The sequence below is a fragment of the Loxodonta africana genome, chromosome 23 (genome assembly GCF_030014295.1).
Source record: "Loxodonta africana isolate mLoxAfr1 chromosome 23, mLoxAfr1.hap2, whole genome shotgun sequence".
NCBI lineage: Eukaryota > Metazoa > Chordata > Mammalia > Proboscidea > Elephantidae > Loxodonta > Loxodonta africana.
The window spans coordinates 40900057-40904728 of NC_087364.1; the positions used below are offsets into that span (position 1 = coordinate 40900057).

The following is a 4672-nucleotide window of genomic DNA, read 5'->3' on the forward strand; positions in this document are numbered from 1 at the left end:
AAAAAAGTTGGTCAGATTCTTTCTGGAAAAAAAAGCAATTTTTTAAAAAGCATTTTAGCACTACTTCTTTGTAGATTGATTATGTTCTGAACTTTTTTCCTAAATATTTTAGGAGTGTTTATTCTTACAAACCAGAGCTTAGTCATATTCCAAATCTATCTTGCGCTCCTGAAAAATACAGAAAGGCACTTGAAAGATGTTTCTTTAAGATATGGATTTATTTTTTAATCTTGCTGGTAATATATTGCTGCACAGAATATGTGCAATTTTTATTCAAGATCACCACGATGCCCAAAAGTTTTGTTGATAACCTTTCCATCTCTAGTGCCAACCATTTTAATCAAGAGCACTTTTTTTTTTTTTTTGAGTGTCAACAAGAAGGAATGAATCCAAATTGGTTTCTCTCAGGTCCAGGGAAGAAAAATTTTGTAAAGAAGGAAAAATTTTGCTCTCTTTGCCTTCCAGCAGCTTCCTGTAGGTGCTAATCTCAATGTCATAAGTCTTTTTAAAATTCATCAGGTCTTGGCCTTCATGAAGGTAACCAGCCATTTCTTCCTTCATGTTCTGAATCTCATCCTGCAAAAGCCCAATAGAGTCTCGGTAGTTCGTTGCAAGAGCAAAGTTCTCTTCCATTTCACGCATCTTGTGCTCCAGAGATTTACTAGTTCCATTAAGGGCATCCACTTCCTAGCTGAGGGGCTGGGTCTGTCTCCGTACTGATTTGACTCCTGCTTCACCTGGTACAGGGCATCATTGTTTTGGTTAGCAGCCTTGGAGAGATCAGCAAACTTGTATTAAAACCATTCTTCAGCCTTCTGAAGGTTCTTGGCAGCCACATTTTTTGACGCACATCACGCAGGGTGTCCATGAGGTTAGGCTTGGAAAGTCCATACCGATTTTGACATGCTGCTCTTGAATCTGGACCTGCAGCTCTTGGTTTTCATCATCATGCAGTTTCTTCACAAAGGCAGTATCTTCTTTCAAGGATTACACTTTACATTCGAGATCATAGCATACCAAAAAACCACTGCCAACATCCTGTCTGAAAGATTGCAAGGTGCTCTCTGCTTCTTCTCTCTGAAGCATCTCCTCCTGCAGCTTCTTCCAGAGCTTCATGATGTCCCTGGCCAGGTTTTCTCACTCTACCTCCACATAGTATTTGTCCTTGGTGAGTTAATTTACTTTTCTGGGCAACTTCTGCACCTCTTACTCCTAGAGTTCCCCCCAGGAGCAACTTGCTCTGGCCCTTGAGCTGCTCATGCTCGGGCAGCAGGATCTTGTTTTGCTGCTCCAGAAAGCACAACTTGTACATGTAGTTGTCCAAGTGGTCATTGAGTTTCCTGGCAACTCCACTTTCTCCTTAGTGCAGGTGTTCTTGAACTCAGTGGTGATAGTTTTGGCCACTAAGTAGTCTAGGAAGCACTGTAGCACCCACAAGCAGGCACACCGCTCTGCATGTGCATGGCCAAGCGGCAGTGGATCCCCCCCAGTGACATCGCTGGGGGTTCAGGGGGTGTGGACTGGGAGACACTGGAGGTGACAATGTAATGACTGTCTATAAAATTTTTGTGCAGTTTGAGCTGTGTGTGCAGGTGTGTCAGACAGTGGTGGGCCCCAGGCTTGGTGTGAAGTAGGTGCCTTGGTGTAGCTCGGCCAAGTGCTGCAATAGGAGGAAGCAGCCAACAGACATGGGGCCCAGGGAGGCACAGGACACCTGAAAGGCAGTGGCACAAGTGGGAGCCCCTAGAGGGTTGGGGAGGGATGGCTGGATTCTGTATGTTCTGGTATAGGAGGAGGTCCATGGGGGGATGAGTGGTGACCAGGGGCAGATTATCCAATAAGAAGTGTAAGCATAAACTTTCTTGTGTTTGCTTAGTAATCTACAGTGAACAATTTCACATTTTTTTTTCCATCTCATCAAAGATTCTGCTTCTAGGTATGGCTGGCATCTGTTCTTTCCCAATTCCACAACACCTTCCTACAGAGTCAAAGCCTCTTTTCATATTTACAATTCCTGACAGGACAGATTATCCAGTAAACAAGGTAAGTACGGCCTTGCTTGTGCTTATTTACTATCCTGTAGTGAAGAGTTTTTTTTTTTTTTTTTTTTTAGTGAAGAGTTTCACATATTCTCTTGGGTTCTTTTTTAAGCTAACGGTGCATTCACCTTTGTTTCCCTCTTGCGTCTTGGTCTTTGAATACTATCTGTACCCTGATGGCTATTGGCTCCAATGAAAATAATCCATAGTATTTCTTTGTCACCTACATTTTAGATGGTCATTTGAAAATACTGTTGATCTATTGTATCTTGTCTTCCTTGTTTTTTTCACATCAACTTTTGTACTCAATATTAATGGAGCAATTTTTATTGGTTTTGTGCTATAGTGGTTACTTACGTTGTCACAGTACAATTTATATCTAATAGCATTTTTACAATTTCAGCTACAAAAAGAATTATTTCTTTTGTTTGTGTTTTAGATTCAGAGCTATAAAATTCACTCCTGGCTACACTAGTGCAATTTTAATGTACTTAAATGATAAATATAATATGACAATGCCTGGAAACCTATAGAGGTTTCAGGAAGAGTGGGCTTTTGGTTTCTAATGTACTGGAATCCAGTTTTTTAATTTTTTATTTTTTAAAGAGTCACTGGTGAAACGGCTAATGGTTGAGAGTCACTGATTTGTCACATGGATTGGCTTCTCCACTAGCCTTACTGTAATAGTCTTTACCAGAGTGGAATGATTTTCAAAGACTTTGGTAGAGAGATGCTTATCTGTTGTCTAAGAGGAACAGACAAAAAAACTACACATAATTATGTTAAAATGATTTGATGGCATGACTAATATAAATTTTCCAGGATGGGACCAGATATTTCTCAAATCAGTAGTTTATTTGGAGGATAATCCTGTAAGATTGCTCAATCTTAAAGTTGTTTACACCCTTTTCTCCATTAATTTCACTTCTAGAACTCTATCTTAAGAAAACAAATAGCAACAACAAAACTAAAAACTTTATGTGTAAAGGTATTATTCAAAATAGCGAAACTTAAGCATTAGAAATAGTCTACATTTTCATCAATACAGAGTATAAAGGTAAGATGGATTAGTATACAAATTTTAAATTTATGCTTATGAAAAAAATTGGCTATGAAGAAAATACTACATTGTTAAGTAAAAAAAATTGCAAAAGATGGAGATAAATAATATTAAACTTGTTTTACTGAAGAATTTTAAGAATAAGGAAAAAGATTTTTGTTATATTGTTAAGTGAAAAAAATAAAGATTTCATAAGAAAATATATGCTGTTTGGTTGGCCCTGAGACATCAGTTGGCTATGGGTTGTGAAGAACCTGTGACTTCTCCCTCATCTCTGCCAGTGTCTTTGATTATTATTTTGGAATATGGGGCTAGGAAGAAACAAGGATGGACCTGGGAGAAGGGCATATACTTGCTTTTCCTGGCTGCCCCTGCTAAAGAGTTCCTGTGTCAGTTGAATTACTGTTTCATCTCCTATGCAAGCTGTCATGTTTTCACACTGTGCTTTGCCCCTGGACAGCACTCTAAGTCCTTCATTCTTCAAAGCACCAGCAATCTAAGGCTCTTTATGTAACAAATATTTATTTCTGAAGACTTGAAGGAAACATAGATTGTTATACGTACAAGCACAGCAATCATAATCTTGAATATTTTACAGATAACCTAAAATTCACTTGGCTGTTTTTGACATGGGAATTTCTTAACATCCATTTTTTTAAAAATATAAAGTCATGAATTGTGCTCTTTTATTTGACCAAATCTCTCCCCTTTCCTTTGACTTTCTCTCCCTAACATGCTTCTCACAGACTCCTTCACATTTTTCTCTTATGCAAAGCCATTTAACAATCTCTTTAGGTCTTGATAATAGCTTCTAGAACAGAGGCTCTCATTGTTATAATCACATATATTCATTAAGTTGTGATTCTATACAAAGGTAATTGGTTCAACAGATGCTACCTTGTCTGTCCTACCATATGAGTTCTCCTTCCTATAATTTTATATTTTCAGCTACTATGTCTAGAGAAAACCCCCACGTGTCTGTCAGTTTGTCATACTCTGGGGGCTTGCATGTTGCTGTGATGCTGGAAGCTATGCCTCTGGTATACAGATACCAGCAGGGTCACCCATGGATGACAGGTTTCAGCTGAGCTTCCAGACTAAGACAGACTAGGAAGAAGGACCTGGCAGAAGAGGAAGTGGAACCAGGGATATCATTGCTGATGTCAGATAGATCCTGGCTGAAAGCAGAGAATACCAGAAGGATGTTTACCTGTGTTTTGTTAACTACGCAAAGGCATTCAACTGTGTGGATCATAATAAACTATGGATAATATTGCGAAGAATGGGAATTCCAGAACACTTAATTGTGCTCATGAAGAACCTTTACATAGACCAAGAGGCAGTTGTTCAGACAGAACAAGGGGATACTGATTAGTTTAAAGCCAGGAATGGTGTGTGTCAGGGTTGTATTCTTTCACCATACCTATTTTATCTGTATGCTGAACAAATAATCCAAGAAACTGGACTATATGAAGAAGGACGGGGCATCAGGATTGGAGGAAGACTCATTAACAACCTGCGTTATGCAGATGACACAACCTTCCTTGCTGAAAGTGAAGAGGACTTGAAGCAC

The 4672-nt window shown here is 39.1% G+C and overlaps 1 pseudogene; it reads right to left on the bottom strand.

Moving 5' to 3' along the window:
- Positions 1-269: 269 nt before the first annotated feature.
- LOC100671772 (vimentin-like) lies at positions 270-1496 on the bottom strand (annotated as a pseudogene).
- Positions 1497-4672: the final 3176 nt, after the last annotated feature.